Source organism: Lactuca saligna, chromosome 3 (genome assembly GCF_052625555.1).
Source record: "Lactuca saligna cultivar CGN05327 chromosome 3, ASM5262555v1, whole genome shotgun sequence".
In the NCBI taxonomy this organism is placed as follows: domain Eukaryota; kingdom Viridiplantae; phylum Streptophyta; class Magnoliopsida; order Asterales; family Asteraceae; genus Lactuca; species Lactuca saligna.
The window spans coordinates 111,002,680-111,015,548 of NC_136419.1; positions in this window are offsets into that span (position 1 = coordinate 111,002,680).

Sequence of the window (12,869 nt, forward strand, 5' to 3'; positions counted from 1 at the left end):
TCCTAGTTATAGATGTGTTATTCGTTTTGTTTCTAGTTGTAGTTTCATTATTCGTTCTGTTTCTAATTATAGTTTCGTATTCATTCTATTCCTAGTTATATCTTTGTATTCGTATTCGTAATTAGTTATAATTGGAAATTAGTATAAGTTATTCTTAGATTATGAAGCATAGTTTAGATTAGAACATTTTATTGAGAAATCTATAATTAGTTTGAAAGCTAAATTTGTAATTCGAACTATTTGATAAACACAGTTATTGATATTAGAACATATAGAATGAAAATGATTAAACTGAAAACAATAAGTTTGAGTACAAGATTTCCTTGTACTTTTGCTTGTATTCCCCCCTGAAAACAGTGAAAATAGTTGAAAAAGGTAGGGGTATGAACTCACTGGACGAGAAATGTGGCGAATTCGGATGCTAAGTGTTGGTCCAGGGCTTGCAAACACACGAGGTTCCTAAGTATAATGTTAAGATACACATTTGTATCTAATTAGAACTTAGGTTGGTTAGTTGATAAGGACAATTGTTTCTAGTCGCGATAACACCCCGATACAAGTGTTTGGAGGGACCCGGGTGGCGTTTAAGGACGGGAATTGAAGCGCGGGACATGGGACTTGAGTTTACTCCCCATGAATAAACTTATACAAGAGTTTTTGGTCCAAAACACCCATTCCCCATGAGTTTACGTCCGTAAACTCATGGTGGGTTGGTTTATGGTGCAAATTTGGGTCATAAATGGATATGGACACTTGGAAATGCTTGGATTAATTTTACATAAGGCTTGGATTGAATTAAAAACACCATTTGTAAAACTTAACGGAGTTTACGGCCTAGGCATGTGATCTTTGGCCGCAAACTCTCAAATCCCCTTGATTTAGTGTTTTTAAGGTGTTAAAATTAATCACATGTGATTCTAAAAATTCCCACAAGCCTAGAAATGATTTTGGGGCACCAATTGACACCATTTTATGAGTTTACGGCCATGAGACATGTTCTATGGCCGTAAACTCTCATATGTGGGGTTTTGATGTTTTTAAAGCCCTAAAACTATTTTTGGTTGGTCCTTTGATTTATTCCAAGGCTTTTGGTGGTGTTAGATGGCTTTCTAACACCTTAGAATTGAATTTATACCCATGTTTAAGGAGTTTATGGCCCAAGCACATGCCTTGGCTGTAAACTCACACAAACCCTTTAAAAATGATGTTTCAAGTGTCCAAATGCTAATACCAATATTCTATAAGTCATATCTAAGCCTTGATTGTGATTTGGAAGGGTTTAAGGGCATGAAAACCCCATTTATATGAGTTTACGGCCCGGCCGTAAACTCCTTCAAACCACACAAAATCCATGTTTTAAATGTTTAGAGTCCATATCTTGAAGTCATTTAGCCATATCTAGGTCCCAAAATTGTCAAGGAGGGGTTTAAGGGCTCAAAACCCTTCATTTTTGGTGTTTACGGCCTAGGCACCTTCCTGGGCCATAAACTCATACTTTGTGTCCTATTTCAAGATTAAGTCTCGAATTTGGAAGTCAAATAAGCTATACAATGAGGTTAGGAAGTTACCTTAAGGATTTGAGGCCTTAAAATTAAGTTTTAGACCCTAAATCTTGGATTTTAGGAGAGAGGTTAGAGAGAGATTAGAGAGAGAGAAGGAAAAAGCTTCAAATGAAAGGTTTAACACGTTTATATAGTTCCCAAAACTTGGATGCGGTGGAATTCTACCCAATACCGGCATTAAACGGGGCTTTAGGTCGCACCCGATTAAGTTATCGTCACCCGGCGGGAATGTTTCTAACTCTTTGAAATGAACACTTTTGGGTTAATTTCATGAGTTCCTAAGGGATTTGAACACTCATTAAATTATAATAAACGTTTAAATCTTAATTAATTAACCCAAAGCGATAACAAAACGGACCGACTAACGGCGAAATCTTACGGGTAGAACAAGTTTTTGACGATAGAAAACTTCGGGTTGTTACACCATCCTTCTCTTACCGATTTACATCAAATCTTGTTTTTGTTAAATTATCAACTTAAATCATAGTTTAATTCTAGTTTGTTTCAAGTGTTTCAAAATATCAATCCCCCCATTTCTAATTTATTGTCATTTTACAAGTATTTTTACAAAGATATTTTTCATAGAGTTATAAAATTGAACCAATCTCCGTGGATACGATCCCTTTACCACTATACACTATTTTAGTGTGTAATATTTAGGGTATTTATTTTGTTGGCCTCGAAAATCACCACATGTTACCGAGGAAAGATACTTTTTTGATCTTCCTCACTTTGGAAATAGACAAGTATATCATCAATGAATACTATCACGAACTTGGATAGGAAGCGGTGACACATTCGATTCATCACATCCATTTATACAGCCTGTGTGTTGGCCAGACCAAAGGGCATCACTACAAACTTGTATTGACCATACTGAGTCTGAAATGATGTATTAGGAATATCACCCTCATGGACACGCAACTGATGGTACCCTCATCGTAGGTCTATTTTTGAGAAGTAACTGGCTCCTTGGAATCTATCAAAGAGGTTGTCGATTCAGGGAAGAGGGTAGCGATTGTTGATAGTGAGCTTATTTAGTTCGCAATAATCTATACACGTCTGGAAGGATCCATCCTTCTTTTTCACAAACAAGACAGGGGCACCCCAGAGTGAGAAGCTCGGTCTAATGAATCCATTGTTGAGTAGCTCATTAAGTTAGCTGGATAACTCTTGCATTTTTGTCGGCACAAGACGATAAGGAGATTTGGCTATGGGGGTAGCTTGGGGGATTAAGTCGATTCGAAACTCGACTTGGCTTTTGGGAGGAATTTCGGGAAGATCCTCAGGAAATATATTAGGAAAGTTGCAGACTTTAGGGATGCTCTCGAGATCTTTAACTTCCTGCTTTTCGTTTACGAGATAAGCTAGGAACGGTTGAGACTATTTTCACAGATATTTTTGAGATTTGATGCATGATATGATACGGAGGTCCTTGCAGAGTTTATCACCATAAATAATGAGGGGTTCACCATTAGGCAGATTAAGGCAGATGGCTTTCTCAAAACAAAGGATATCAACATGATGGAGACTTAATAAGTCCAAGCCGATAATGATGTCGAAGCTTTTAATGGAGACCGTCATAAGATTGATGGGAAAGGAATAATCATTAGGGTAAGGGTACAACCTATGAATATGTCGTTAGTGTTCTCTTTCTTACCGTTAGCCATTTGAACACTAAATGTTTTAGTTAGAGGTTGGGATTTATGCTTGAGTAGATGCTTAAATGCATGACTAACAAAACTTCTCGCGGAACTACTATAAAAAAAAATGCATGCGTAACAGTTGCAGTGGAGGAACGTAGCACTTTCCCTGTGTTTCTAACTACTACCTTTGGGAAATTTCTCTTGAAGTGCCCGGTCTCACCACATCCATAACAGGCTTTGCTCACTCCAACTCCAGGACCCTGACTTTTTGGTAGGACTTGTGTCTTGCAAAATCAAGTTATATTCCCGTTTTTGGCACAATTGTTGCAAAACAGTTCATGACACTGTCCGTGATGGTAGAACTTACACTTGTCGCAACTTTGGAGGTTTCCAACATATTTACTTCCGGGTGCTTGAGTTGTAGGGGCAGCAGCAGGAGTAGCGGCAACATGCGGTGCCACTACTTGCTACTTCTTAGAGGGATCCTGCGGAGACTTGCCCTTGCGCTTAATCCAGAACTTTTTCATCCTGCCGGACTCCTTATGTGGTTCGTGGGCTGCTGGTATGGGATCCTGGCGATCTCCATGATTAAGCAAAGTTTCAGCCAACCGTTTGGCACTATCAAACATCAATGGATTTGTAGCTAGGACATTCCCCTGAGTTGTGGGTGTCAACCCCCATATGAATCTTTCTACTTTCTTGCTCTCCGGGGTGACTATTCCCGGGCAGAGAAGAGCAAGATCACTGAATCTCTCAGTGTATGCAGAAATGTCGGAGCCTTTTATCTTTAATTTCTAGAACCCTTCCTCTAGCTTTTGCATCTCGCCTCATGGGCAGTACTCAACGAGCATCAGTTCTTTCAGATCTTCCCAACTCATGGAATTAGCCACCGGAAGAGTTAGGGATTTTACTTGACCATTCCACCAAGTTAGTGCTCTGTCGATGAAGGTGCACACTGCAAATTTCACCTTGTTGGATTCGGGGCAAGCACATATCACAATGATCGACTCTGTCTTCTCGAATCATCGGGTTAGGGCAATGACAACTCTAGTGCCATCGTAAGACCACGAATTAGCATTTGAAAAAAATATTTGTATGTACATTCCGTGGTGTGACCATGGCTGTCACCGATATTGGACATTGCAGCACCACTACCCGCCCCACTTGTACCGCAAACATTGATTTGAGACGTTATGGTAACCACGGCGGCTGTCACAGCTGCTTGGAAGACAGTTGGGTCATACTGAGGAGGCGACGGTGTCGGATCTGTTGCGGGATTGTTGTTCTTTCTATTGGGTCTCTTCCCCAGAGGCATCTTATTGTAAAATAATCAAGAAGAAGAGGATGGTAAGTCCCCTAGAATCTAGAATCATGTGATATGGAACAAGACATATCCCCAACTTGATAGATAAAATGTTCTACTAAGCGATATACAAAGAAAAGCTACCAATACAAGTAAACTATCTCTAGAAAAGAAATAAGTAGCAACACTTGAAACGAATATGTATACTAAGTTTGGATCTAGATAAAATACTCCTATAGTATTCGAAGTTGTATGTTCTGTTCTATCAGTCTTTTGTTGTATATAGATTGGTAAGTTTTAGACCTGTTGCAAAACCACAGTCACTCCCAAACAGATGTTGATCGTGTCTCAAATAAATATAGTTGATCAGGCTATATTTATTCCAGACATGATTACATAACAATCTAGGTTTAACTATAGTGTCCAACATCCAAATAATTTTGTTTTGTTCTACTAGAGATATTTTAAAAAATATAGTTTTTGTTTAGAGCACTTCGGCCCCTTAGTGTTTATAGTTGTATACCATGTAAGGTTCAATATACTTTGTTCACTATGCACAATAGCTCTGATACCAATCTGTTACACCCCCAAACCGAAATGGTAGAAACATTCGGGGTTGGAGGGCATCATATAGAGTATCACAATAATTGTATCATAGTAATCAAAGTAAACACAACTATTATATTGAAATATAGATATTTACATCTGTTTGAATCATAGTTTGTATGCATCAAAAGTATGGCAAATATAAAAGATGTGACTCTATATGCTTTGTCTTATCAAAAGCCAGCGGGAGTACCTGTCTACCGGTTTCCTAAGAATACAAGAAATTTTGAAAGAGTATCATCATTACACTGGCGAGTTCATAAAAATTATTTTGTAATGAAAACCTGTCATTGAATTTGTAATAAATGTTTGTATGCTTCTCAACAAAATCCAATATTTTCTATCACATATGTTTGTTACTGTGTTATGTAGTAGTGTATAATGTATTAATTCGTATGTATAGAATGTTTTATTTGAAAACCCTAGTTACCATCAGTATGTATAGTAGTTTCATTACTCAAAATAAAACTAATGAAGTATGAAATCCCATAAACAAAGGTTAGTTTATACTATTTTGAGTCGTATAACCATGCTTGATATGACTGATGACCTCTACGACTTTCTTCGGGCGTCACACGGTATGATATTTGTCACCCCAGGCATGCCTGCCTAACTGTAGGTAGCAGTTTGGTTGTGGGATTGTCAGTCCCAAATAGATCTATTCACACATCTCATGCTCTCCCTCTTTGAGACTTTGGTTACACTAAATGATAGGATTTATTCCGTACCCCGAAGGGCACAATTGAAGAGAAGTCTCACAATCCAGTATTAACTAGTTTATGTGTGGTTTTGTATCTTTCTCTTATGTTTGAATCCGTTTGTATACTTTGTAGAGTAATAATAATTATACTTAAACAATTGTTTAGTGTTGTGATATTGCAAACCGAATGTAGTATTGTATAAGCTCTGAGTTTGTAAAACTGTATATTGAAATCCCAAACTATATCTATTATAGTTTCCATGCATGTTATATACTTAGTTCATGTATTGATTTGAAAACTGTGCAATTATGGTTGTAAGTTGAAAACGTCCCTTATGGTCAGCATGTTACAAAGGGATAAAATATCTAAATATTTTATAATACATGGAAATCCTTTGGTTGTATCAATTACATAAATTTTAAACCTGTTGAAATTCTTTTTGTACAAGTTCACATAAATAATTTGTGTTTAGGTTGTATTCCCCTTGAAAACATTAAAAATAGTAAAAGCGTAGATGTATGAATTGACAGTTGGTTGCGTGAAGGTGTCGGACTATTAAACTGGAATGAGGCGGAGCTAACAAAATTCGGGACTCGATTGAATCGGAAAAAAAAAGTGTTTTTGTCTACGTTCATGACTTGGGGTGGTTCTCGGCCATGAACTATTCTCGGCGGAGAACTGTTCTTGACCGTGAACAGTTTTTGTCCCATGAGTGGTTTACGTCCCTTGAAGGGTTACTGTCTGTTCTTGGCAAAAATATTAAGGTTTGAAGGGTTCACGGCTATGAACTCAAGAATGATGATTGTTCGATTTGACCTTTATATGCCCCAAAAGGAGTTCTAAAGTGGTTTGGATGAATTTTCGGCTGATAAATGGGAGTGTTCTTGAGTTTCCTAATGGGAGCTTTAGAGAGAGAAAATAGTGTTTTCAGCTAGAAGTTTGAAAATGAGGGTAAGAACACACACACACACATACACACGCACACACACACACACACACACACATATATATATATATATATATATATATATATATATATATATATATATATATATATATATATATATATATATATATATATAGGTTGGGTTCACTGTCGGTGGGGGGTTTCCGACCTTGAACAGTTTATGGCCGTGATCGGGTTCACGTCCTTGAACACCGAGATGAGCGAGATTTGGCTAATTTTAGATGAAACACTCAGGTTTTCGTGCGATTTTGATTCCAAATCTTATATAAAATTTTTTTTATATAATTTAAATGATTTTCTAAACCACAAGAAAATAACGAGACAAATAAAATTCATAATTTATTCAACGGAATCAGGCAAACGTTAATCAAAAAAGGTTTGGGTTGCCACACTATACCTACAACTTTTAGAGAGAAATATAGACAAAGAGAAATAGAAAATTTTCATGCGAAGAGTCTTCTTTTAAATCCCCATACAAGGTCAGGCCTAACCAATATAATACTCTAAAGTAGTATAAAGCATAAAGATAAGGGTTATCCGGCATGTAGACAAGACCTAGAGTTTGACAAGCAACCTCCGTACCCTCTTGCAAATTTGGCCTCTAGATCAGTACAAGAAGACAACAAGTGTCTAGTTATTTTAGCCAATAATAAAATAAATAGCTGAACCATGGTTGGTCAAAGGGTCCAAAATTTTGTACATCTCATATTATTTATCATAATATATGATATAACTAGTAGTTTGGTCTTTCTCTTGTTATTGTTTTTATAAAACAATAATTATTCTCTAATTAAATAGAAGTGTTGAATTTATTTATTTAATAATCAGTTAGTTATTAAATATTCATTAGGTACCAACTTGATGAAGTTGTGACCCTATATGATCATGTGTCATTAGCATTATCACTCCATAATGATTCTTGAGCATATAGATATAGCATCTTCCATATATGATCATTTCTTTATTCATTCTTGGACCCTAAGAAACATACTCAATTTTGATTCATTGATTCTAGCCAAGTTGATCTAATCCAACCTGAGATTCTTGATGTATAAGTTTCATCAAATCTAGTATATATCATGGGATATCAAACGAGATAACACATCTTTCTTCTAAGGCCTAGATTGTCGAGCGCTTTAAAATGCACATTAGCCCAAAAATCAAAGACTTCTAAATGTGCTAGTGAGGTATGAAACCTTACTCCACATTTCATAGAGTGTCTTAGAAACCTTGTTAGTTGGTATAAGACCAAGCAATATTGTAACCCTATTCATGGTACAATCCAAGAACTATTATGCTAAGCATAATATGACTCATCAAGTATAATATCAAACAATTTTTTGTTTCTTCTTCCAACAATTATCGTTGCGACAATGTAATAAGTATAGACAAGTTATGAAACTTTTTCATAATTCCTTTCAAGGTCAATATAGTTTTGAAAAAGATGCTCACCATTCCTACTCGATATGAGTATCTTATCCATTTACCCGCTTGATTCTTAACTTTATTTTTTATTTATTAAAAGTCGGAACATGTAGAAGGTTCCACTCTTAATGTTTATTCAGATAAATACGTTTTCATAAAGTCTGTCTTACTATGCATCGTGCTTTATCTGAATGGTCTGTTAGTGTGAACTAACTTCAATAAATATTTAATTTACCAAATAATATATTTATCATCTATTTTGGTAAACAATATTTGTATTTATCATAAGAGTAATATCCAAAATCCGATCCAGTTGGATACTTGGCAATAAATATATTATTTATATCAAGATAACGACTCAAAAATAATTTTCTCTAAACTTTTAGATTTATTTTATTTAGTATGTGTTGTGGATAATCTTAAAGGACCGTTAGTTGAAACAAAGTTCAATAGGTATTCTTTTTATCATGTACTACTCTTTTCATTAGTCTTGACAAACAGGAGTCACATTTATCGTAACACTTGTGGTCAAGTGATTTCTAAAAGCCTATCAAACTGGATCTTTGGCAATGTAATTCTCATTTTTTAAGAAGTTAATTCCACAATATTACATCTGATTCAAATATTTGAATCAACCTTTTGAAATGGTGTTACCATACAAATTTTGTAGATTTCATCACTTTATTTTAAATTAAAAAAAAATGAAATACTCTACATTTAAATGAGCCAGAATAATCTCATGAAATTTGAATAAACAAATTTTGAATCATAAGAGTATATACTAACATTTGGGTGAACGAGATTTTCTTTGATCCGTTAAATATTAGTGAGGGCCTGATATTCATGATCAAATTTTCCTGTCCTTGTTCCAGTCTTTTTACTCCGTCTTAGTCACTAAATATTTTTGCAAATGACATTACTTTATCCTTAATAAAAAAAATACTCAAGGATTGGAAATAATATTTTAATGGTGACAAACATTTACATATCTAATTGAAGACTAATCATTTTTCATGAGTTGTCGTTTGATCCAATGCACAATAGCAAGAGCTCGTAATTGATTGTCAATTTTATCCATTGGACAGCTGCGTGCACTCGTAATCGATTGTCAAATTATATTCCCTATGTTTCAGTCTTATCCATCAGAAATATTAGGAACAAATTCTTTTATGTCCTTTTATTATTTTAGAAACGATAGTTTATCTAAAAATGTCTCCAAATAAACCTTCCTCTTTTCCTTGGCCATTAGAGGCAAATTAGGTATATCATTACTAATTGCCTTTCACTAATGAGTCTCTTTTAGTCACATAACTTACTTTTCATTTTAACTTGTTGAAATATATTTCAGTTTATTATTGAATCTATTATTGTGTATTAACCTATACTCTTCTAAGATAATACCTCACCATTAAATAAAAATTATCAATTTTGATCGTAGTCATTATCATCTTTATTAGTGTAGACCTAAGCATTGGAGTAACCATTACAATGACATTTTCCATACTAAAATAAGTTCATTTGTCCTACTAGGACACTAAGGAACATACTTAATTTTGATTGATTGGTTCTTACCAAGTTGATCTAATATGACCTATCATTCTTGATGTATGTGCATCATCATATCTTGTATATATCATGGGACACCTAACGAGAATATAGATCTCTCTTCTAATTACTAGATTGTCAAGCGTTTCGCAAAAAATGTCAGCCTCAAAATCGAAGACTACTAAATGTTTTAGTGTGGTATGAACCTTTACTCAACATTTAAAAGAGTGTCTCTGAAACGTTGCTAGTTAGTATATGATAAAGGACACTTGTAACACTATTCATGTTTCAATTCGTTAACTTTTTTGTTAAGCATAATACAACTCATCAAGGTTTCAAATTAAACTTGATTTTTCTACGTACCAACAACACTCCTTATGAAAATGTTATAAGTAGAGACAACTTATGAAGCATTTTCATAATTCCTTAGATGGTGAATATGGTTTTGACTGTCGCACCCCCAAACCGATACGACATAAACGTTTGGGGGTGCAGGACGTCATGTATAGTATCACAATAATTGTATAACAGGAATCGAAGCAAACTCAATCATTACATTAATAAGGTAATGTATTTACATCTATTCGATATATAGTTTGTATAACATGAACATATATAACAAAAGTATAAAAGATGCGACTTCAAAAGCTCCGTCTTCTCAGAATCTGTGGGTGTACCTGTTTTATCGGTTCCTTGAGAATGCAAGTGATTTTATTAAGTGTATCAACATTTAACTCAGTGAGTTCATATGTATGTTTTAGTGATGGAAAACTTTTCTTTGTACTTTGAAAATACTAGTATGTTTCTCGAGAAAATCCAATATTTTCTATAATCAATGTAATGTAGGCATGTATGTTCGTTGTAAATGTATATTGCATTAGTGAACTCAATATTATGAAAGAATGTATTGTATTTGTCTTTATATGTAAACCATTATATGTATACACGGATACCACCAGTTGTAGTGAAAGTAGTGTACTATAATAGCATTTGTATAAAAACCTTAGTATGAATGTCTGGTATTCCCCATCTATAGTGTAAAGTAGTGTACCATAGTAGTTTTTTGCATGAAACGCTTGTATGAATGATTGGTTACTACCAGTTGTAGTGTAAATAGTGTATTGTAGTTTTATTAATTAAAATAAAATTGTTGAAGTAGTCTTTATCTCATAAACAGATATTTTAGTTTATACTGTTGTGAGTTTCATACAACCATGCTTGATATGACCTAGTTACCTCTAAGAGGTTCTTCAGGTGTTTGAAAGTTCTAGAATTTGTTACCCAGGCCTGTATAGATCTATACACAAATATCATGCTCTCCCTACAGGAGTCTCTGTTTATACTGTATAGAATTGTAGTTTCGTACCCTAATGGATACTAGCGAAGTAGTGCCTCACAATCCTGTATTAACTAGTTTATGTGAAGCATTGTAGTGTTGTAGTGTTATCTTGCATTATACATTGTATGTATTGCCTTGTATTATTGTACCTTGTAGTGTAAAATAATTATACTTAAATAATTATTTTAGTAGTGTATAATTGTATCAATATATTAGAGTAATGTTTCCCAAACTATACCTATTATAGTTTTGTTTGTATACTCCTGTTTCGTGTGTAGTACTTAGTAAAATAATGTAGCGAATGTCAAACTATACCGACTATGAATGTTCTTGGGGAATTGGTTAATGATTTGAAGATTACGGGTGTAAAATCTTGAAGATTAAGAGAAAATGGGGTTGTTCACGGATGAAAATTGATAGGATTTTAGGAGTAGTTCACGGTTGAAAACCGGAGAAATGAATTGATTCACGGGTGAAAACATATATATAGGGTGTGTTTACGGATCATGTGACATTGTGCTTTGGTGTTTACGGTCTAGTAATGGACTTAAAATGGGGTTTTCAGCCTATTTAAAGGTGTTCACGGTCATGCTTGACCATGTACTCCTCTTTTTAGCTCTCTCTAAGCCGTAAACTCCATTAAAGGTGTTTCCATGGCCGTAAACTCCTTGTTTCGTTTAGCTATGGGCCATGAATTCCTTTGGAGTTTACAGTTTGGACCGTGAACACTCTTTTGACTTACTCTCTTGACCGTGAACTCCATTTGGTGTCACTTTTTTAACCGTGAACTCCTTTTTGGAGTCCTTTTTATGATTAAATCCTTAGATTATTCCCTTTTATTAAGTTATAATACCATAACTCATTTTGGATTTAGGTTATATTTAGTTATTATCTTATAATTACACCTTTGGGATAGTAGAAGATATGTATAAACATAAGGATCGAAATGTAGTTTTTGACTTTCCTTGAATTGAAAATAACGGCTTGTTATATTATTCCCCTTTTAAAGGGAATATTGTCCCGAAATTCTTGCTATAGCGAGTACATCATGGATTAGGGAAAAGATGCTGGTACTTTTGTTTCATCTGGTCTTCTTGCTCCCATGTGAATTCAGTTCCCCGCTTGGCATTCCAACGAACCTTCATTATCAATATACAACTTTGTTTTAAGACTCTCATTTATCTCGAATTACTCAAGTGGAATCAAAAGAGTTTTGTCAGATAGACACTTCTTTAGATTTGACACATAGATGACAAGGTGTACGTTGTTAAGATCTTGTGGTAAACGGAGTTTGTAAGCTACAAGGTCGATCCTAACGAGGATCTCGAATGGCCCAATGTACTTTAGATTTAGCTTCCCATGCTTTATGAAGCGTATTAGGCCCTTCCAGGGTGAGACCTTCAAGAGAACTTGTTCACCAACCTGGGACTCCAAGGGATTTCCTCTTCTGTCTACGTACCTCTTTTGTCTATCTCTTAATGATTTCAACCATTATCGGATTTGTACGATCTTTTCTATGGTTTCTCGAATGGTTTCTTGGTCAGTGAGAGTGCTATCAGGAACTTGTCCTTTAGCTAGTTGTGTGTCACCCACCTCAGCCCAATACAAAGGGGATCTGCACTTACGGCGATAGAGGTCTTCTAATGGAGCAACCTTAATGCTAGTATGATAGTTGTTGTTATATAACAACTCGACCAGTGGAAAATGCGTGTCCAATGTTTTACCAAAGTCTATCACATAGGCTCTTACCATGTATTCTAGAGTTTGAGTGGTTC